The sequence below is a fragment of the Ambystoma mexicanum genome, chromosome 1p, assembly GCF_040938575.1.
Source record: "Ambystoma mexicanum isolate Mex_15411 chromosome 1p, UKY_AmexF1_1, whole genome shotgun sequence".
NCBI lineage: Eukaryota > Metazoa > Chordata > Amphibia > Caudata > Ambystomatidae > Ambystoma > Ambystoma mexicanum.
In genome coordinates, this window is record NC_090921.1 from 449012570 (window position 1) to 449036802 (window position 24233).

Here is a 24233-nt window from a genome sequence, read left to right on the forward strand (position 1 = left end):
TGTTTCCATGAATAGTTGTATTATGGTGTGGAGGTTTGCTAGTAATGGCGGTGGCTGTGGTACGTGTGTGCGGTGTGGTACGTGAGAAAATGATGGTATGCATTCCTGCATTATGTTGGGGTGGGTGTGGGCAAGGCCTAGACTATTGAGTGCATGCCCAAAGGCCGTAGGCCATAGGCCATGCACCCAATAGTCTAGGCCTTGCCCACACCCCCTGCAGCAATGCAGTTTACACTGCATCTGTCACAGACTCCTCACCTTTACAGAATGGTGGTGGGGCACATTGTACACTTGATAGAGCACCAGAAGTCAGCTGACATGCAAATACTGTTGGTTGGTTGGGTTGGCAGTAACACCATCATATGTGAATCAAAGTGGGTAGGGGCGCCGGAGGCTGTGTTAAGTTTGTAGCTTCTGGTAAAAGCAGAATCTTTCTATGCATAGCCGTATGACGGTGCAGAGCTTGGATAGTAGTGCGGGTGGCTGTGGTATGTGTGTGGATTGTGGTACTTGATGACATGTTGCCATGCATGGCTGCATTACATTGCAGTGGGTGTGGCCAAGGCCTAGACTATCGGGTGCATGGCCAAAGGCTGTAGGCCGTAGGCCATACACAGGAAAGCCAAGGCCTTCACCACACCCATTGCAGCAATGCAGTTTTGACAGCATCTCTCAGAGGGTGGTCACCTTCACAGAATGGTTGTGGAACACATTTTACTCTTTGTAGAGCACCAGACGTGTGCTGACATGCATACATTGTTGGTTCCATGGGTGCGTTCATTGTTGGAACATCCTATGGTTTTCAGTGTATGGCTGCAGATTGTGCAATGAAAAATCTTGCAGTGTGCCCACTGGATGCAGTGTTGGAACAATGTCAGTATACAAGAGGGTAGGATTGAAGTGAATGTGGAATGTGCTTGGACCTTCTGGTTTGTGCAGCTTCCTGTGAGTAGGCACAATGTTGTGAGGATTGTGCGGTTTGGTTGCCAGTGACGTAATACTTTGTGCATGGGAATGACTAGGGGTGGCGGAGGCAGTGGAATGTTTGTAGAATCTGCTAACTGTGACATGTTTCCATGCATCGCTGTGTAATGGTGCTGGGGTTGGGTAGAAGTGCCCCTGGCTATGTTACATTTGTGGATTGTGGTTTATGGCCACATTTCTCATGCAAGGCTCCATTATGTTGTGATGGGTGTCAGCAAGCAGTAGATTCTTCTGTGCATGGTGAAAGGTGCAATGGGTGCCGCTCTGGAGGATTTTAGATTCTGACATCATGGTTTTTTTCCCACACCTTTGTACAGAAGGTGCTTTGGAAGCATATGTGACGTGTACTCGGAGTGTTAAACAGTAAATATGGAGTGCTGTACAGAAATGATAGTGTTGACTGCAGACTTCTTGGCTGTGGTTGGTGCATGTATGCGTGAATATTTCACAATCCTCAATGAGGTAGTGCGGGAAGAAGAACAGTGGAGAGGGGAGAAGGACTGCCCCTGCTTTACTGGGGTGCAGGCCTCGCTGTAGCTGAGAAAGTGCACGCGCCACATCCTGCCATTTGCAGCATGGTGGGCATGCCAATGGAACTGTGGGCATTATGGAATCATGCGTTGAAGGTGTGATTCACAGAAAGGGGCGGTACTACTTTCTCCCAATACTCTCTGTGTAATGAGGTTGGTGGACATGGAGAGACACACAGTGCTGATTGTAAGTGATACATGTGTACAAGATCTGTACAGGTATGCCGTGCAAAGAGGCATTGCTGCTAATTTCCGGTTGGAAGTAGTGGACGGTTTGTGGGCCAGTCTCCATGTGTGCAGTATTGGTGGGATGGTTCACCTTTGCAGATATGTGGCTTCCATCGTTACTGGTGAAGTACTTGTGGTGCATTAAGGAGGTCTACATTTGGGTTACATGTCATATGGACGTTTGCCCCGTCTCCTGAAGAAGTTGATGACACCAGTGATGTGGATGTTTCCCACTGCCAAGGTCGTTTTCGCACCCATTCCCCCAATAGGAGTATGGGACCATGGCAGTGTAATTTGCCCGCAGCCACAACTCTGAAGGTGTCTTATGACCAGAAGCATGTCTGCATTTATGTGTCCACCCACTATGAGAGCATGAATTTCCCAAACATACACTGCTTTCATGCAAATGGCATTTCTTTGACTGCCATTGGCACTACCATTGTCTGGTACACTGTGCACGAAGCGTTGCCCTTATTTGGTAAAAAATTAAGGAGCAGAAGCAAAAAGAAAGGCATACAAAGAGAAAAAAACAAAAAAGGTGGTTCGCAAGCATGTAAAAAACTAAAACAAAACACGTAAAAAGCACAAAAACTAAGAAAAAATAACACCTTTTCAGGGGGATCACTAAAGATCCAATCGCCTACCCTGTTACCCAATTCCCCCCCACCTCTGAGCACGAAAACTGTGGATTACGCTGTACTTTCAGGATTACATGTGCCACATCCTGCCATTTTCAGGATGGGAGCCATGGAAATGGGACTGTGGAGCAAAAGACACTCCTCAACGAGGTTTGTGGTTGTGGTGTGTACGCAAAAAGTGTTGAAAGTCTCTTTGTACAAAGAAGTGCAGATGACTATGGTGGAAGTGGGCATGGTAATGGGCAGGCATCCTGGGTGTATGCATGAACTGTATGTACTTGTTTGAAGTTTGTAACATGAATACAGTGCTGTTTGGTAGCTATAATCTTTGAAAAGTGTGCAGTAAGATACTGTGGACAAAGAAAACATGCAGTGTACAAGGTAAGTGGCTGCCATCCTACTGTTATGAATGCCTTCTATGTATGATATTATATGATGTGCAATTGTCTGCTATGGCATGTGTAATGCGCCTATGCACATGTTTAGCAAAGCGCAACACGACAAAGGATGGGGGAACAGAGGGGAGACAGAGACAACAAACCTACTAGGCCAGGTGTGACTTACATCGCCCAAGTGCATGGTTGGGGCGAGGGAAAGGTGCAGTACATGGGTAGAAGAAGATATGACAATAAGTAAAAATATGGGCTGATTGTGCCAAGTGGAAGGATAAGTGCACACATCAGGTGGTGCAGGAACTGTTAGGGGTACAGAAAACAGTCCCCAAGTGCAGCGTTTACTAGAAAGGCAGTGCAGGGGTTCACCTGGTGGAAGGAGGTGGTATGGGCCCGACATCACAGAGTCGCCAGGTAAGCAGTGCAGAATCAGCTTACGCCAGGCAGTCAGCTGGGGAGAGGAGGAGCAGAAGCAGACGCAAAGAGAAAGGCTTCGAGGTGCTTCGGGAACCAGCGATGGTTCTCCTCAAATTTAAGGAGGCAGGGAGGTTGTTGTAGAGGGAGGACCCAGCTTAAAAAAAACATCTACCAACTGGTTGCTTGCAGAAGTGATTGACCCTGAGGGAGTTGGAGGCGGATGAGGAAAGAGCGCGAGCACAGAGATATATATAGTAAGTGAGAGTTGAATTTATTGAGGTTCCAGGACCAAGAAGGCCTTGTGCATAATGCAGAGGGTTTTCACCTTATTCCTCGCAGCAACTGGGATCTATTGCAGACATTTCAGTGCAGAGGAGATACCATCCCAAGTTGCACAGTCCTCTTCTGGATGCGTTGCAGAGGGCAGAGAGTATAAGCGGGCAGATTTAAAAAGAGCCTGTTGCAATAGTGCGGGCTAGCCAGAAGCACAGCTGTGCAGACAGTGACCTTTTGGAAACTTGTTTTAGGTTGGTAAGGTACATGCAGTGCTGCTTTGGTTGCGTAACTTCACGATATATGTAGGAGATGGGTAAGTGGGGAAAACATTTTGTAGCATTGCCGGAAGGAGAGTAGAGAGCTCCTGTTTAGATATTACAATGTATGATATGGGTAAATGAAAACGTTGCAAGCATATACCACTGAAGTGCCACTTGATGGTAGGGGATGGGAAAAAAAGACAGTATGATTTTAAAGGCCGTAATGGACGCTCAGTGGCAGATACCATGCACAGAGGCACTTATTACACTGTGGTAAACATACTGCAGAAAAAGTTTTAATATCTTCAGTTTATGGTGCTGGTTGCGCATGTGGAGGCATGTGGATGCACAAATCTTGCAATCTTTTACTGAACTTTCTACTGCACGTGCTTTTAAGTGACAGGACACTTGCAGGCAGATTTTGTGACCATACCTATGAAGTGTTGTGCAGAACTGACAGTGTTAGATGCTAACGTCTTGGATGGCATTGGTGGAATCGTGTGTGCCTATTTACCCGTACCCAATGAGGTAGTTTTGGACAAAAGATAGTGACAAAGGAAGAAGGACTGCTCCTGCTTTACTGGGGTGCGGCTCTCGCAGTACTTTGGGAAGCACACGTCCCACAATGGCCGCTTCTCACCATGCTGGCCAAAGGACATGGGACTTTGGGAATTATCCAATCAGGTACTGTGGGTGTGGTTCACAATTAGGGGCAGTCATACTGTCGTACATTACTCTTCGTAGTGAGGCTGGCTGACATGGCGAAACGAATTGTCTTGACTTTGGGTGATGCCTTTGTGATATATCTGCACAAGTATGCCCTGGAAAGACACTTTGATGGCAATTTCGGTTTGGAAGGAGTGGACGCATTGTGGAACGCTGTGTACAAGCGCAGTTTCGCCGACATGCATGCACTTTGCAAACACCTGGACACTTTTGTTACTGCGGATGTCATCATAATCCACTACGGTGGTATGCATATTATGCATATGGGTTACGTGGCTTGTTTAGGTTTGTTCCGTTGACTGAAGAGGTTGCTAAATCTAGTGAAGAGGCTTTTTCCCACTGCCAAGGTGCTTTGTAACACCACGAAGAGTATGGGACAATGCTCCTGGATGTTGTTCCAAACCAGATGCAGGAAGGTGTCTCATCAACAGAAGCATGTACACTTTTTTGTCCACTAGTGGGATGTTCTTCTGCAACAATGACCTCATTAGTTGTGGAAATGCATAGTTTTTCCAAGTAAATGGTATTTCCTTGTCGCCCATTGTTAATGCTGCTTTGTGTTCTTGTCTACAAGATGCGGTGAAGAGTTTACTGTAACAATGTGAGCACAAGAAAACAAAAAATCAAATAAAAACCGAAAAAAGTTGTTTCTCTACAAGCATCTAAACTCCCCCTACCCTGGTTGCAAGTTATTCTCCCATGCCCGCACGCAGCACGAAAGCCACAAACAGGGATTTTGAGGATGGCGGCCATGGAAAGGGGCCTGTGGGGATTGTCCAATTAGGTGCTCAGGGTGTGTATCACAGAAAAGGGCGGCAATAGGAAGAAGGACTCCTCCTGCTTTACTGGGGTGCGGCCCTTGCGGTACTTCGGGAAGCGCACATGCAACATTTTGCGCTTCTCACCATGCTGGCCAATGGAAATCGGACTGTGGGGATTGTCCAATCAGGTGCTCAGGGTGTGCGTCACATGAAAAGGCGGCAATATTTTTTTCATTACTCTGTGTAGTGAGGGTGGCAGGCAGAGATGGCGAGACGCACTGTGTTGATAGTCAGTGATGCCTTTCTGGAAGATTTGTTCCATTATCCGTCGAAAAAGGCTTTCATGGCAATTTCGATTTGGAGGGAGTGGAGGCTTTGTGGTGCTGTCGAATGAAGTCTCATTTCGCAGACACCGATGTGGGGCGTTATTCAATAATGTACGAGCACAAGTTTGGGAGGCATTGCGGTGGACCTTCCCTGATACCCCCGACTTACATTCTGTAATGCAATGAACTATGGGGACAAGGAAGATGACGCGCAGTTCATTCTCTGGGTCCAAGAGACGTGGTGCGCAGAAAAAGGCACCGCGTGGGACCAGTCCATCTCCCTATTCTATTTTATCATAGAGGGTTGCCGAAAGAGGTACAGAAGGCCCTTGACAAGATAGCGGGAATAGAAGCTAAAGGGTGGCCTGAGATTTAAAGCATCATAGTGCAGCATTGTAGGAGGATCAAAGAAAGAGAAAAGGAAACTATCCAGAGGAGGTTAGCTGAGGAAGCAAAACTTGTCCAGATAAAGTTAGTCAAGGTAGTGGCGGTTACAGCAGCACTGCACCGGGAACAGCGAGAGGAGGAGGGGAGTGTCTCTGTTTCCACACAGGCGAGAATGGCAGCAGTGTGGGCAGACAACAGGCAAGAGCAGTGAGGAGGAGAGCAACAATACATGGGACCTCAGTGGCAAGGAAGACCTGCAAGAGGACGAGGTGGGTCCTGGGGACCAAAGGGAGGAGGATTCGGAGGACAAGGTCCCAGAGGAGGGATCCAATGGGCCAACGGCAATGCTGCTCATGCAGGAGATGGGGCACTTTTTGCGGGAATGCCGCAGCAGGCAGGGAGGAAACTACCAATACAACCAACCTTATTATAACTTGCAGCAGTATGGGTACCCCCACCCGGGAAGCCCAGCCGGGAAGCCCACACGGGCATCCACAGGGGGCGTACAAAATACAACCACAGTACCCACACTAACCACAGTCACCACCTCCAATGCCTGGCTATAATACACTCTGCCACCCCATCACTCAATGCAAGCACCCCAAAATCATCCCAATCAACAAGAAACGTGCAATAGTAACCCTTTTACCACCACCCCAAATGGTGCACCTGCACCTTATCAAGGAGCATGCGTGCTTAGAGAAGACACCTTCTCTTGCCCAGGGACAGACACCTATCCTGACTAGGACAGCCGACAGAGAGCACGTGCGTGTCCAGTTCTATCCACTACCTTGCATCCAGAAGATCAACCACTGGTGGGGCAGAGATAGGAAACAAACAGTTAATCTTTATGGTGGACTCGAGGGCGGAGAAGTCATGCATCTGCAAAGGTGATTTTCCCTTATCTGACCAAACTGTAGATACGCTGTGGTCACGGTTCCTTACACAGAAGATTTGGATATTAAAATAGGAGGTATGGTAGTGCAAGCACCCCTATTGTTTTACGGAATTTCCCCATTCAATTTATTGGGAAGAGATTTACTCAGCAAATTAAACATGACCATGGGCCTCATTCCGACCCACGATCCCGGAAACACCATCACTGCAAAATGACCCCCGCGGTGTCCACGTACCCGGTAGCTCTGTGTGCGGAAACAGAGCAACGGCTCGCCGGCGCACCCCCAGTCACCGGCAATGCACAACATTATGAGTAGTACAGACACAGAAACACCACCACAAAAGTGGCAGAAACATCGTGAACATCGCTCTGGTATGGCCGGCATGGTGGACATAGCTTTAAACAGTGGCAGGTGAGCTGAATTAGGCCTCATGTGTGCAAAATGAGGCCAGCTGCCCCTCATAGGCCCCTGGGACTCTACGAAATGGCCAAACCCACACCGAGGCCACCCTCCAGTATAACCATGCTGTCAGCTGCTGTAGCAGCATTTGGGCTAGGGAACCTACAAGCAGCAGTGCACATCGTGGCAGCAGTGGGGCAGAGGAGGAGGAGGCGCAGGAGGCAATACTTGAACCCTGTGCCCATCCCAAACATAATTGTGCAGCAGGCACCACCCCCCAGGCAGCCAGCAATACCCCGCAACAGGGCCTCACCCTGGAACCTGACCCCAGGTCAAATCCACACACTATACAGGCTTGACCGGGCCTCAATTATATCCATTGTCAACCTCATTGAAGTGGACATCAGCAGCCGCATTGGCATCCAGACTGCAATCCCCCCACCTGCTGAAAGTAGTCTCGGTACTGCATTTCCTCAGAAGCGGGACATATCAGCACACTGTTGGGGAGCTGCACGGGCTGTCACAACCCTGTTTTTCCAGAATACTGGTCGAGGTACTGGATGCGCTGCTGCACCATGTGTCAGAGCACATTTCCCTACCCCGTATCCCTGCCCAGGTCATTGCCACCAAGTTGGCCTTCCATGCCATTGCAGGCATGCCCAATTGCATAGGTGCAATGAACTGCACACACGTGGAGTTGACAGTTTGACATGCAATCGAGGCGGTGAACTGCAATCCGAAGCAATTCCACATACTGAATGTCCAGATGGTGTGCGATGCTGGACAAGTGATCACCCATTGCAGTGCACGTTTCCCGGGGTCTACACACTACTCCATGGTCTTGCAGAATTCTACATTTCCACGTTACATGGAACGCTATGCGGGACAAAACACATGGCTATTGGGTGAGTACAACTGCCAATGCATGACCCCTGTGTATTGGGGTATGTGGAAGAGGTAGTGAAGGGCCACAGTGTCCCAGGCACTGGGGTGAGTACAACTGCCAATGCATGACCCCTGAGTATTGGGAAGGGGGTAGTGAAGGGCCACAGTGTCCCAGGCATTGGGGTGAGAACAACTGCCCATGCATGACCCCTGTGTAATGGGAAGGCGGTAGTGAAGGGCCACAGTGTCCCAGGCATTGGGGTGAGAACAACTGCCAATGCATGACCCCTGCTCAATGTAATTGACAAGCACCAGATTCCACACAGATCAACGTGTAAAATTTTAAATTTCTACAGCGCGCAAGTTCATGCCCTGCCTACCTCCATGCACACCCTAGCCATGGGGCAGCACTACATGCAATATGGACATGAGGAGGTGAGTCCCTCCCCGTCCAATGTATCTGTAAAGTGACCTGTGTCTGCCTGATGCAGGTCTGCCCATCACATCACAATGCCATAGTCACCCACCACATCTGAACCCATGGTCACTGACATATGCGCAACATGTCGTTGCCCAATATCAATCCATGAATGTAACCATCACTGACCCCTGCTTGTTAATGTGATCCAATGTGCTGGACAGATGCATCACACAATGGATTACCAAACGGGCCATCATTGTACTGCATCTGAATCAGACAGTAATACCACAAACACTAACATGTGCCCTTGCTTACACTCCCATGCAGGTGATGCTGGATATGCAGTCACGACATGGCTGATGACGCCCATACGAAGGCCAAGGAACAGGCATGAGGAGGCCTACAACAGGGCACACATATACACACATGGCATGATAGAGTGTGCCTTTGGACTACTGAAGGCCAGGTTCCGCTGCCTGCGCCGATCTGGTGGCTCATTGCAGTACAGCCCGGTGAAAACAGGGAAAATAGTAATAGCATGTGCAATGCTGCATAATCTGTGCATACGCAAGAACATTCCACTGCCCCCGGACATCGAGGCTGAAGATGATGATGATGGTGATGGGATGGGTGCACTGCCAAGCCAGGGTGCCATTGATGGACAACATGCACATGCAACACTCATCCACAATTTTCTTTGATACACTTCTGAAGCACATTCAGCACTTCATGTGGTGGCACAACATTAAATGGTTTGTAGACACAAGAAATGAAGATTGTCCACTCGTCATTTGTATTTTCACAACAGTGTATTTACAAGTAAACAGGGGTGACGGGAATTGGATAGGAATAAAGTACACACATGCCCCCCACCTCACCAATGAACCCACCCACTAACCAGGCCCCAACTGACTTACCCCACTAAGGACCTCCCACACCTCCCCAACGTACCCACCCACCAACCAGGCCCCAACTGACTTACCCCACTAAGGACCACCCACACCCCCCCAACATACCCACCCACCAACCACAACCCCATCAAAACTGCTTGGACAACAGTTCAACAATGCACTTTCTGACTGTGCATGCGCGAGCAACGCATGCAGACTTAAACACTTCGGCTCCCGGCGGTCGCTGCATATATCCTTCTGAATAAACCCTTTTTCCTGCTATAAAGAACCCCATCTCCCTATGAACGTTGGCAAACGCACTTGGGCAACTGTCACCGCAGTTCTGGGACAAATCGGAACCTGGAGACCCCAACTGTGCAGCGTGAGCGGAGGCGACTGCTCACCCCTCCCCCTCCGGGGCAGGCCAACGCTTTGGGGCCAGGATACGCAGTCAGGGGGGCGCCGGCGAGCCGATAAAGCATGCCCTGGGACGCTCTGCCGGGACCACCGGAGTCGCGAGTGCGACCCCCTCTGCCCACCTGATCCCGAACTTTGTCAGGAGGTGGGGCTGAAGAGGCTCCGATCACAGATCTACTGCAACCCGCTGGAGAATCCCACACACTCCCTCTCGTGCCGGCAGAGGATTACGCGGGAAGTGCTCCGGCACCTCCTCGTCCCGGACCCGGCGGCTACTTGAAGTGCTCGTCCCAGGCCCAGACTTACACCACCAGCCTCTCATCGGCGGTCTCCCCCCCCATCAGCGAGACTTCACCGCCCAGGGTTGAGCTGCGGCACGCCTGGGAAGATCTAGTGCTGCGCTCCCCTTCCGGAAGACAACACGAAGGCAACGGACGCAACCACGGCCAGGTTGGGGTGTGAGTGGGCCCAGGAGCCAACCCTGCTTCTTCCCTCCTGGCCCTGCACGGCCCCTTATAAACCTGGTCTGGCAACAGGGCCAGTGCAGCCCTTGATCAGAACTCTTAAGGACCATATCAGGCAATAACCTGCGCTCCCCCAGGGAATGTTATAGGGATACGATCCCGCACCCCCTCCAAGCAGTCTCCCTCTGATCAGGGTCTCAACACACCTGGACTGCGGTGGGGGCGCGGATGTGAGGGTCGATCCATGAAACAGCTCCTACAGGACACCACTACTACGAGGCGAGCTCCCCCCACCCGCCTGGCCTACCAGTCTGTGAGAGAGACCCACACCTGGAGACATACACTCCGCTGACCTCGACGCCGACCCCGTGTGAATACACCAGGGTCCCCTTGTGTCACTCCTGGCCCAACTACGTAATATACACGTGCCTGCTGCCATACTGGGTGTGCTACCTCCGACATGGGGAAAGAAAAATCTAAACGACAAACTCTTCAAAGTAAGATGACTTTTACACAACAGGGCCCCCCCTCCTCCAGGGAACGCAGACTCCAGAAGAGGAAGTTGCCGGCGAGGAGACTCATGATCCCCCAATTTCTCTCTCTGACCTCATGAAGGCGATTGGGGACTTGAGAACGTCACTGGAACTCAAAATTGGCGGCCTGTCCTCAGAGGTCTCCCTTATCCGCCAGGATCTACGCAACCTCTCAGCTGGGGTGGGCGAGGTGGAACAAAGGGTCTCTGCCACAGAAGACACCGTCCACCGCCTGGAACAGCACCTTGCCGCAATCACCCAGAAAGTCTCCCAGCTGGAATACCGCGCTGAGGACAATGAGGGGAGAGCGCGGCGCAATAACCTGAGGATCCTCGGAATACCAGAGAAAGAAGAGGGCCCCAGTGCTGAACTGTTCTTTGAAGACTGGCTGACCCACGTTTTTGCTCCTAAAAAGCTATCCAAATTTTTCTCCATAGAAAGAGCACACAGGGTGCCCACTGGCCGACCTACCCCGGGAGCCCCACCTAGAACAATGATCGCAAGGCTGCTGAACTACCGGGACCGCGATGCGATCCTGCAAATGGCCAGGGCCTCCGGGCCGATCACGTACAATGGCTACAAGGTCGGGTTCTACCCCGATTACACCAAGGAAGTCCAAAAGGCCCACCAGTCATTCGACTCTGTTAAGAAGAAACTCCAGTCGTTATCTGTCAAATACGCCCTGTTCTTCCCGGCACTTCTCAAAGTCTACTACGAGGGCACCTCTTCCACAACCCCAAGGAGGCATGGGACTGGCTTGAAACTCAAGTTCTCTCGGGCCCTGGAGTGGGGCGTGCACCACCGGGCCTGCCCACACAGAAGCCCTGGTCCGAGCGGCCCTCGCCCCCTCGATCCCCGACCAATACAGACGACGGCACGGCTGGGAACCTTACAGAGAAGGGATAAACTCTACGAAATATGGGGACGATTCTGCAACACAATAACATGGGAACGCTCACTCAGCGGCTGCCACACCTAGTGCGGGCTATCCCGAGGAAGTTCACCAAGTTATAAGTTTGATGTTTGGTTGACAGGTGCTCCCAGTTGGGGGGGAAGTACAGGGAGGGGGGTGTTTTAGCTTATATAAGGAATCAGAATCACTGATCGAGAAGGCATGACACCGACAAGCATGGGCGAGGGGGGCGCGCACGGCCTATGGGCGAGACAGCTGATACCAATATTATCCAGGCGTCTGGCATGTCACCACGGGGTGACCCACTGGCGTTTCCTCTGCGGGAGCATCCCTGCACTCCCTTGAACACTATGCAACTGCCATTGATCCTTCCAGATGCCGAGTTACAGCACCCACGCAGATAGAATCAACTCCAACAAGGTATCCTTACTGTCCTGGAATGTTAACGGACTGGGCTCCAGCATAAAGTGAAGGCTGGTGCTCCAATATCTCAATCGCTACTCGCCAGACATAGCTCTTCTAAACGAAACGCATCTGATCGGTACGGACACCAATTTTTTCAAAAGGTCCAACTATCTACACACATACCAGGCCGGATTCACGAAAGGCGCCAGGGGCACGATGATCCTCATCCACAAACGCATCCCCCTACAGGTTAGGAAGGTCAAAGCTGACCCCTGGGGCCGATATGTGATGATATTCGCCAATATTTGGGGCGAGAAATGGGGCCTCGCAGCAATGTATGCCCCCCCCACGCTCACGAAGGAACTACTGTCTGAATTGCAAAATGTCCTCCTGGAGGAAGAGGCCGATCTGTGGGTGATAGGGGGGGACTTTAATGAAGTCATGGACACTGCTCTCGATAGATCCCATAGGAGATCCGGATGCCGCCCCGCCTCTACGCCACTCGCCATGTTCGCCGAAGCCCTGGGACTGACAGACACATGGCGCTCACTCCATGGCAACGAGGCTGGTTTTTCCTTCTTCTCCAGCCTGCACAAATCGTTCTCCAGGATTGATTATGCCTTCATCCCCAGTAGCATAAAACACAGACTCCTGGCCGCTGAATTCCTTGCAAGGGGTGACTAGGACCACTCTCCACTTCTCCTAACCCTGAAGAATGCCTGCCCAGGTCCGGATCACAACTGGCGCCTGAACACATACCATCTGCGGCTCCCCGAGATAGCGGAGGAACTGGGAAAAAAGACAACAGAGTATTTCGAAATCAACGAGGGCTCAGTGGACTGCCCGATCTCGATCTGGGAGGCATATAAGACAGTTCTTCGGGGAGAAGCTATCTCAGCAGTTTCCGCCCACCAGAAAAGACAAGTCCAAAAGATCAGAGAGGCAGAGGCACATGTCCTGGAGTGTGAGTGACAGACTCTACAACACAGCGACCGGGAGACAAGGGATGCCCTGACCACGGCACAAGATGCCCTCAGTAACCTAGCTCTGGACACAGCACGAACAGCCCACCCCAGCTCGTCCGGAGTCAAATTTATGAACGTGGTGACAAAGCAAACAAGACACTGGCCTGGTTGGAGAGGCGGGAACAAAACAGGGGACATGTACGTGCCATTAAATCGCCGGATGGCACACTACTCACAGATGACTCCGACATTGTCGAAGCATTTGCCACCTACTACTAGAAGCTCTACACCCCACCTGCCGAGAGCTCGCCGGCTGTACCCTCCCACTACCTCAACCGGATCGAGATCCCGAAACTCTCACAACACCAGTCGGAACTCCTGAACGCGGAACTCAGAGAGGCCGAGGTGCAAGAGGCACTAACTCAGCTCCAGCCCGGGAAAACCCCGGGTCCCAACAGTTTCCCCACGTAAACATGGAAATACTTCGGAGGTACGCTATCGACCCATATGCACCGCATGTTCCTACGCAGCAAAGAACTTGGGGCACTCCCCTCGGACCTCAGGAAGGCATGCATAGTAGTCATACATAAACCAGGGAAACCTCCGGAGGAATGTGCCTCCTATCACCCCATCTCACTAATTAATGGAGAAGCCAAGGTCCTCGCCAGAGCACTCGCAAACAGGCTTCTGAAGGTAATAGAGACCCTTATCTATCCGGACCAATGTGGATTTATGCCCAATAAATCCACTTGTATGAATCTACGCAGAATCCAACTGGCGCTGAGCAGAGCCAAAGAAATACCGGCCCCACTAGCCCTCCTGGCGGTGGACTTTGAAAAGGCATTTGACTCGGTGGGGTGGGACGCTCTGTGGGCAATCATGGACCGGATGAACCTGGAGCAAGCATTCATATCATGGGTCAGGATGCTCTATGCATCCCCGGAGGCCACGGTAAGAGTGAATGGCAGATCCTCTAAATCATTCACCTTGGGTAGGGGTACGAGACAGGGGTGCCCGCTGTCTCCACTTCTCTTCCTCCTGGCCATCGAACCACTTGCTATTGAGCTCAGAGCTAACACCAACTGGACTGGGTTCGCCTCGCCAGGGGGAGGTGAAGACAGCCTCTCGCTCTATGCGGACGACCTCCTTGTCTACCTTAGTAACCCGGGCACCTCATGCCCTATTGTCTCCCTCATCCTTAGGTAGGGAATATCAAAACTTTGCGGGCCTGAAAGTGAATGAAACCAAAACCATTTACTTCCCAATCCAGGGTGGTGAATCCGCGATTCCTGGGTCCTGCCCAGACCATATCTCTATCAGGGAATTTACATATCTAGGCATACGACTCGATCCGACACTTGAAAGGTTCCCCCAGCTGAACCTACAACCAGTACTAGAGCGGTTCAACAGAGACACTTCCCATTGGCAATCACTCCCCCTGTCGCTAATGGGCAGAGCCGCACTATTCAAAATGATAACCCTCCCCAGACTCCTCTACGTTCTCCAAAACGCCCGATTCACCATCCCCAGAGAAACCTTCGCACTTATTGATAGGCTTCTCTGCACGCTATTATGGGGACGGAAGCAATCCAGAATCGCCCTTGATACGCACCAGAGATCGGCCTGGGAGGGGGGTATCGGTTTACCCTGCATACGTACATATTACCTTGCGACACAGATCTGAGTGGTAAACGATTGGATGCATGCAGACCCCACACTACCGCACATCCGTATCGAGCTAGAGACCATGAACCCGTTAACCCCATTGCAGTCACTGTATGCCACCCACAACCATCTCCCGAAGTTACCCAAGACGACTCATCATGTCCGTCGAGCTTGGCAGGAAGCACACAAACTGATCGGCTGGAAAGGAATCCCAACACTGTCCCAACCTATATGGCACAACGCACTCCTCCAAGAAGTAGTGAAGATGGGCTCTTTTTCTCACTGGCACGCAAAAGGGATACACACACTGGCACATGTGATACAGGGGGGTCGCCTCCTAGTCTTCGGGACCATGCAAGTGCAGTTTGATCTGGCGCACATGGACCGGTTTCGGCATGCACAGTTGGCCCACGCCATCTACACCCAATTCCCAGACATGACAAACATACCCCCATGCTCTCCCGTTGAAACCAATATCCTCCCGCAAGGCATTCCCTCAAAGGTAACCTCCACTCTCGATCAGGCCCTCAATTCTTTTGGTGCTACACAGCTTGACGGCTCAAAGCAAAGTGGGAAAGGGATGTGGGCCAACTGGAGCCGGAAGATTGGGTTGATGCATTAATGTCCCCCAGGGAAATTGGGATAGAAAATAAACTCAGACCAATACAACTGAGAATCCTTCACCTCTCTTATCACTCACGTACTGCAATGGCCAGATGGGGGGGGGGGCTGGATGGGGAGGGCTAGAAGATGGGACATGCATCAGATGCAAAACCGAGCCAGTCACCTTCTACCATATGATATGGGATTGCCCAATGCTACAGGTCTTCTGGGGGGACTGTATTAATATGATCTCTGCCGCCATGGGAACACCAATCCTTGGGGACCCCAAAATGGTACTCTTAGGCATCTGGGGAGAAGTAGACCTGACAAAACATGAAAAAATGTTCCTGTCAATAGCGTTAGGGGCCGGCAAGAGACTTATCGCGGCTAAATGGGGTTCTGCAGACCCACTGTGCCAGAACCGCTGGAGGAATGACCTGGACAGGTTCACAGCTTCAGAACGTCGGATCTATAACGCAAGGGATTGCCCCCGCAAATTCGAAAAACTATGGGGCAAATGGCTTGATGCGCATTGAACCCTGCCGATGGATACAGTTCAGCATCTTGAATAACATTATTTGCCTGCCTTGCCCTGCAACTGTCCTGGGCCCTCGACCCTCCGGAGCCCCTCTTGCTTTTGATATTGCCTTTGATACTGCTATGCCTCTCTCATTTGTTGTATGCCGATGATTCATGTTTCTTGTTATTATGTTATGCTTTTAAACTCAGAGTTATAAAAAAAAACAATGCACTTTCTATTTCTGTCCACACTTGTGCCCGTACATGTCGTTTCCAGTTGGTCCTGACAGCCCTGTAGACCTCCTCCGGGGACTACTGGCCACCAAACTGGAAGGTGTGCTGCTGGCAGATGGCACTGCCGGGTTTGCAGGTGTCACATGACCCAGGAAAGCCTGTTGGGCAATAAGCACTGTCTCTGCAATATTTGACATTATATTATTACCCTCCCTGACACTCTGTGATAGGACAATGTTGGTTGTTGCAAATTGCCCGATTGCACGTGATAGTCGCCGCACTGAGGTGGCACTGCTCTCCCGTTGGAGTCTAGCCTCCTCGCGTTGTAGTCTGGCCTCCTCTCATTGCAGCCTCGTCTCCTGGAGTTGTTGCTCCACAAGCTGCGTTAGGCTTGCTTGGTGCTCCTCAATGCACAGGAGGCGGGCGTTGAGTTCCATGAGTGAAGGTGTGGGGGAGCGGAATGGACTGGGGGTCCCATGGGGCTGAATATGGGCATCTGTTCGGGAGTGATGTTGCCACCATCATCCACATTTTCATTGCACTCAGGTGTGTGGGTCACGGCTTGCACACAGTTGCACGCTGTAAGCCTGTCCTGGTGGTGTTGTCACATGGCCGTGTTGCATGTGGTGTGGTCATTGGTGGATGTGTTGTGTGCCTCTAGGCACTGACTGGAGGGTGGAGGGGTTGTGGGTCATTGGTGGATGTGTTGTGCGCCTCTAGGCCCTGACTGAGGGGGGGGGGAGTTGTGGGTTATTGGTGGGTGTGTGTGTGTCTAGCCCATGTCTGGGGGGGGTTGTAGGTCATTGGTGGATGCATTGTGTGCCTCTGGGCCCTGACTGATGGGGGGGGGGGTTGTGGGTCATTGGTGAGTGTGTTGTGTGCCTCTAGGCCCTGACTGGGGGGGTTGTGTTTAATTGATGGGTGTGTTGTGTGCCTCTAGTCCCTGACTGGGGGGGGGGGGTGGAATTCCATCATTCACACTTGTGGCTTTGCACTATGTGTACTAACCAGCCTCGGCAGGTGTGCCGTCTCCGACCTCTGCTCCGCCAACTCCCTCGATCCCCTCGAGGTGCATCACACTGCTGCACCTCTCCTCCCAGGTCTGCAGCTTCAGGGGTGAAGCAGGTCCTCCTCATGTGCTGGTGCTGTGCTGCCGGTGTACTGCCATGAGGTTGCGTACACGCAGCCGCAGATCGGCCCAGTGCTTGTGGCAGTTTTTGACAGTGCGCACTGTCACGCCGACTGCTGTGCACTTCTGTGCAGCGGCTGCCCAATTACCTTGCGCAGGGTGCTGCGCAGTTGATCGGCGCTGTAGAGCTGTGGCGCATTTTCAAGCAGGGTTTGTGCTACCGTGCGGCTGGTATGCAGGATGTCATCTTCTTGCTTCTCTGGATCAATCCACAGTAGGTGTAGGCCCAGTGGTTGCTGAGGATGGCAGTGGATTGTGGTTGAAGTAATGGCCGCCGCTCTCTTTCTGGTTTTCGCAATCACAGTGTTTCCGGAACCGGTATTTCCATATCCGAGACGGAACAGAACAAGAATTATGGCCAAAACGAGGATGCACACTGTCACCCACTGATCTGTTATGGAGACAGGATACTGCAGGGGATGCCAGTAGTGCTACTGTACGTTGCATTTGAACAATTACACTTCACGGTTCAGAACAGCACATAGCAGCCGATCTCCAGGAAGATTGCTTTATACCGAACCTTCATGAATATCTCAGCAAAATGGTGGTTGAGTGCACCACGTGCCAAGTGTTCAACTCAGGGATAACCCTAAGAACACTTCGGGGCACTCTGCCCCACCCAGTAGGACCCTTCCGTTAGCTGCATATAGACTACGCAGACATGGGAGAAAGATGTAATGGTGCCAGATATATCATTGTGGTGATGTGTGCCTTCTCTCGATGGGTGGAGGAAGGGCCCTGCACCCACCCAGATTCAAAGTGTGCAGCTAAGTTCCTTGTCAGAGAAGTATTCCCCCGGTGGGGGATATGTGAAGTATATGGTCAGACAATGGCACCCATTTTGTTAATGGCCTGTTCAAAGAAGTAACATCACTACTAGGAATAAAACATAAAATGTGTTCAATTTACCATTCACAAGGAAATGGGATGGTGAAGAAAATAAATGGCACCTTAAAAGTAGGTTATCAAAACTGTGCCATTCTTTGAAAAAAAACTGGGTTTACTCTGCCACTAGCACTATTTCAGCTGCGCACACAGCCTAGTACGGACCACCCCCTGTCACCCAATGAAATAGTTGCTGGTAGGCACATGCAAATGCCACTGTCACCAGTGAGAAGGGCTTCTGATGCACACAGAACAGCCACAGTGTTGGGAGAACAGTTCAAAGAGTATCTCACGCAACTTACAGGAGCCGTACAGAGTATAACAAGGCAAATCGCTCCTCCTTCATGGCAGAAAGTGAAACAGACACAAGAACTGGAGCTCAAGATAGCCCAGCACAACCTCTTATGTCAGGAAAGTTAGTGTACGTACAAAGTTTTGTCAGAAAGTGGAACTCTGAGATTCCACAGTCCATGTGAGGTAATCTACTGCACCCTGCTTGCTGTAAAAGTGAAAAGGTTTGCAATATTGGATTCACCTCTCAGATGTCTGAAAAGCACACAATAGTGTAGCACCAGAAATTGAAAATAACAAGCAAACAAATGCTGCGGTACCGTTAGCTGAAAAACGCGGCGACACATGACAAAGAACACAGTAAACAAATGTGAAAAATTTAAAGTGATGCATCTCTCTCTCTCTCTCTCTCTCTCTACTCTCTCTCCCTATCCTCTCTCACGTCCCGTCTAAATCTTTATTAATGCCCACCCCATTTTATCCTTTCTCTATAGGTGCAACAATGCTGGAACTAACACTGCTTAATGAAAGTAGTGAGATAGATAGCAGTAGGAATAAAATAAGTGCAACCCAGGCATTCCGTTATAATTGCGGGTTGCACTTTAGCGCTATTTTATTTACTGTTTTCATGTTTATTTTGGGAGTGTATTGGGGAGCATCTTTTATCTGGGTCTCCCATATAAAGGAAAGGGTCTGGGGGTGAACAGGATGATGTGGAACAGCAACATGTCTTTGAACTTAACCACATTACATAACAATGCAACAAAAGTAATCCAAAATGTGTTTTTACTTGAAAATAACGAAACTTACAGCATATCTGATGCACCAAATGATACATTGCTATACCCTACTATGTTTACAGTTCAGCAAACTACCTCACACCTAATATGCTGTCTACTTAAATTTGTGCTGAAATGCTTGATGTGTTACCCCAGTGCCAAATGCAGAACCGGGTCCCATTTACCCACCATGGTGCAACAAGTAAACATAAATACTGATGTTTCCCAATTGCATAGTGAACAATCTATAATGCCTACAACCATGAATGCTGTGTGTGGCAGCTCCCAAGCCGACTGTGTAGCAGCCTAATTGCCCAGTTATTACCAGCTAATGTACAACGTTCATTATGTAACAACGACAGGTTATGCAGAAGCATGGCAGAGAGACAACATTCTTTTTTGTATAACAGTAGAAAGAAAAGACAAACACATCAGTTTAAATAGTAAACATTGAAAAGTACTCAGTGCATAGAAGAAACCTTTCACATAAAGTGCATCAAATGAACCACCCGGGGGGTTGGTTACATCTTTATATCACCCTCAATCTTCTCAATAAACAAGCTAGATGTAACATGCTCTAGCTCTTGGGTGTACCACTTGTGTATTAGCACATAGAAACCTGTTGGCAGGAAAAGATATTTTGAAATATTGACTTACCATAAAACAAGAAAGCTGGGGATCAATTACAGCTTAAATATATAACACTATGAGCTTTACCTACTATGTGGACACTAAGATCTATTGGAACTTGTGCAAAACAATTAAAAAAAACATGAGAAGGTAACAGAGGAGATGGCGTCCAACTAGTTAATCCAAAGAGGAAAAAGGACAATAAATGATTATTTTCAAGTGTTTTGAAGAACTGGGGACAGATTCACAAAACTAGTGCAAATGAAAGGGGCGCAGAGAATGTGCTGTTTAATTTGCCCTATTTTTAGAAATGCTCAAAGGTGATCTGTGCATTTCAGGAGGGGCTGGACAGTGGCACAAAGACGCGTTGTTCAGTCCGTTTGCATACATTAGTTTTGGGAGCGTGCTCCGGACACTAATATATGAAAGGCTCCCAGCCGCCATGTGGTTGCTAGGAGCGCATTTCACGAGACAGGCAGTTAAGGGACCTGTCTGGTTTAATGACAAAAAACGTGCATTTCCTTCCCCGTCGGGGAGATGGAAATGCTAGTGTAACCGCTGTGGTTTAATCCGAGGCTGTCACACTTCAAAAACAAATCATGGCAAGGTCGAAAATTCTGTTCTGACCAGGAGCATGGGGTAGAATGTCATTTCTGCGCATTTTAAAGCTCATCTCATTTGAGAATTCAGGATACACTTTAAGATGGCAAGAAATGCCCCCTTCTCTGTGCAAATGCGCAAAGGTGGAGAAAAAAGCATCTGAATTAGTGTATATAAAATGAGAAATCGGCTGTCACATTTTTTGGCGCAAGTGAGGAGAGGCCCTTTTTGCTTACGCCGAAAACTATTTTGAGAATCTGGCCCTTACTCCCAAGTGTTGGGTTTCTTGTTTGGTAGGTCATGGCATTGAATACTGATTGTATATAAGCAGGTGTAATTTCTGCCTTGACAGCCATCATATCCTGGAATGGGTGGTCATCCCCACCTGAAATGGAGAAGGGTCTGAAATTAGGACTGAATGAGCAGGAGCTAAAACAAGCTCCTGGGTGTCAGGCATCACGCAGTAGGAAGGAGCTATCGCAAATCTAACTTCCACATGAAAGGCAAACGTTAAGCTTTTGCCCATTATGTATGATCCATTATGCATAAACAATTATTTTGCAATGCATCTTAATTCTTCTTCTCAAATACTCAAATGTTAATGTGACATGTGCAGGTTGGTAAGTTACCAGCTGGCCTGGGGAAACTAAAAGTAGCTCCTGGTAGCTAGTGGTTTCAAGCTGAGCAGGCTCTCCTAAATTAGAAGCAGGGGCTAAGTACATCCCAGCTCCCTGCAATTTCGAACCATGCACTCTCAGAGAAATGCTTCTCCAATAACCAACTTGATCTTCTCCATTGTTAAGTGGGAAAAGACTACAGGGAATACAAAACAGGACTTTATAACCAAGAATTGTGAACCCCTTGTTCTACCCCTTATTGCTCATCCAACAAGGATGCCCCTCCATTTTACAATCTGGTATCAGAGCTGCCATGATAAAGTTAGTCTATGTCACAGATGGCCTTAAGAATATCCAGACTCTAGAAAAGGGTTCAAGTGTTTTATTAGGCAGTACTCAAGTGGGGTTGAAACTGAATCATATGTGAATACCATATGATACTCTAATAGACATCCCTTTCTCGTCGGCCACAGCCTTCCCACATTCCTAGCCCAGGCGTTCCTGTTCACTGGGCTGATAACTAGAGATATGTAACACCTACGATCTACATTCTGACTAGACTAGCGTGATAGGCTAAAGGCTTCAGCCTTCTCAATCGCACTCCCTCTGGGGATTTCCTAGGGGGAAAGCCTATCCTTAGAATCCCCGGGATATATGGTTCATCAAAATGGTCTGGTGGCTTTTCAACCACCTAGTCCCAAGCACTTGGTTCTTCCACGCCTTTGTGTTCCTGTCTCTGATGTTCTTTTCCTGATCCTTGACCTATATCAGCCACACCTCTCCCTCCTTACATAAGTCCTCTATACTCCATCCTCCCCTCCCTTTGATGGTCAAGCAATCTATCACTAAAGGGAAAACTGCCCCCCTTCTGTTGCTTGACCTATCGGTGGCATTTGACCTTGTTGACCACAAGGTCTTATGCAGCCACCTGGATTCAGCTGCCCACTTTTCCAAAGACGCTATAATTTGGATTGAGTCATTCCTAAGTAATAGAACCATGAGGGTCTTCTCCCCTTCTGCAGCAGCAGACCCCATCCCTATCACATGTGGTGTGCCCCAGGGATCTTGTGTCTCCCCCACTTTGTACAATACATTCACTAAGCCCCTTTTTGATGATCTGGACCATCTTGGTATCACCTACACCAACTACGTAGATAATACTCAGATTCTCCTCCCACTTTCAGTGGATTACGTTTAGGATTTGGCCTTGGTGAATAGAGTGTTCCTCATCATCCAGGCATGGATGGCCACCCATGGTCTATGCCTGAATAATGACAAAACAGAGCTTATCATCCTGGGCACCCACACTAATCTCAAAAAATTAGACCAGCTCTACTCCTCCTTCTTAATGGATGGCAACCTCATAAGGTTGCGAAGGAGGTTCAGACCCTTGTCTTCTACATCGACTCTACCCTCTCTTTTACCAAACAAGTGAACGCTATGGCCTCTGCCACAGTTTACACTTGCAAACTCATTAGAATGGGCAAACCCTTTCTCTCTAACAAAAATTGTATTATCCTGGCCAGAGCCCTTATACACTCGAGGCTTGATTATTCCAATGCCCTCTATATCGGGGCTAACAAATTGATCATCCAGATGTTACAAATCCTGCAAAACAACGCCTTAAGAGTGGCTCGCGGAGTGACTAGAAAATCACATATAACTATAATTAGGCGCAAAAATAACTGGTTCTCGACCCTTAACAAAATTCAGCTTAAAACCGCATCCCTAACCCACAAAGCACTGAATAACGCAGGCCCCATCTATCTCACGGACAGATTCCACAGGAGAACCTCTACTAGACCCACAAGACTCTCTAATTCCAACTGTCTCACTATCCCTAGATTTAAGCTTTCAAAGGTTGGCGTTTGTAGCTTCCCTGTCAAAGCTGCCCAACTATGGAACTCCCTGCCACATACCATCAGAGAAGATCAACCTTACCTGAAATTGCGATTCAACTACATAAACTGGCTCAAGTCCTCTGATCTTTAGCCCCTCCCACGCGAGCACCTTGCATTGTAACAATGTATTTCTCCTATTGTATATATTTGATTTTTCTGCCCTGTAATATTCCCACTGTGTAACAACTTATACATGTGATTTGTCTATGTCCTGTAAATTACTTTATTGTGTAACTGGTGAACCTAAGCTTTCCATATCCTGTAACTGTTGCACCCTGATACCCTTGGGTCTGGTGCGCATTAGAAATGAATAAACAAACAAACAACCTACTCTCTCACTCTCTGGTGTCTTTTCCTCTCTACTCTGCTGTCTCCACTTCTTACAATCCTACCCTCTCCTCTGCTCTTAATTCTCCTCTACACGTTCCTCTCCTCTTCTCAACTATTCTCCACTCTCCTCTCACTTGCATTTACCCCTTTCTCTCTCCCTTACACTCTTCTTACTCTCACCTACTCTTTCTCTAATCCTCGCTCACATCTTGCACCAATCATTCAATCACACTTACACCAAAGACTTTCTCACAGTTCGACACCTCACCTGTAGCAATCCCCACCAAACTTTCCACCACGCTCTGTTCCATCCTCCTTTTTCTGCCTGTCTCTTGGACCACCTCCTCAACTGACCTCCCCCAAACAACCTATGCTCTGGGTTCCCCCTTCTTCACTTTTTATAGTGCTCATCCCTGATTGCCATTTCCCCTTTCTTCTCCATTGGCTCCACCCTCAGGACCAATAACTGGCTTGTTTTCTCCCAAGGGGCCGATTTACACAGGACAGTGGCTTTAAGGATTATCTTATGCTCCGCCCCCTTTGTTGGTGGGGTGCCCCAAATAGTCTCTAATGGTGCAGTATGCAAGTGTTCTTCGTTTCGCTACGGTGAGATAGCTGCTTCTCTGCTATATTTTAAGCTGTTCTCTTCCACTTCCCAAGAAGTTGCGCTGGTCACCTCAGTTCTCTCCCATGGAATTGTATCTTCTTCAGCAGGGATTCCTGGGATATGTGGTCCTTAAAAAGAAAGGAGAGGACCCTGGCCAGAATAGGGAACAGTAGGCATTATGTGATTGTGTGGTACCTTTCACCTATAGCAAGGCACTTTAGCAGGGGGAACACACGGAGGCCCTCCCAACTTCCTCGGCCTGCCTCT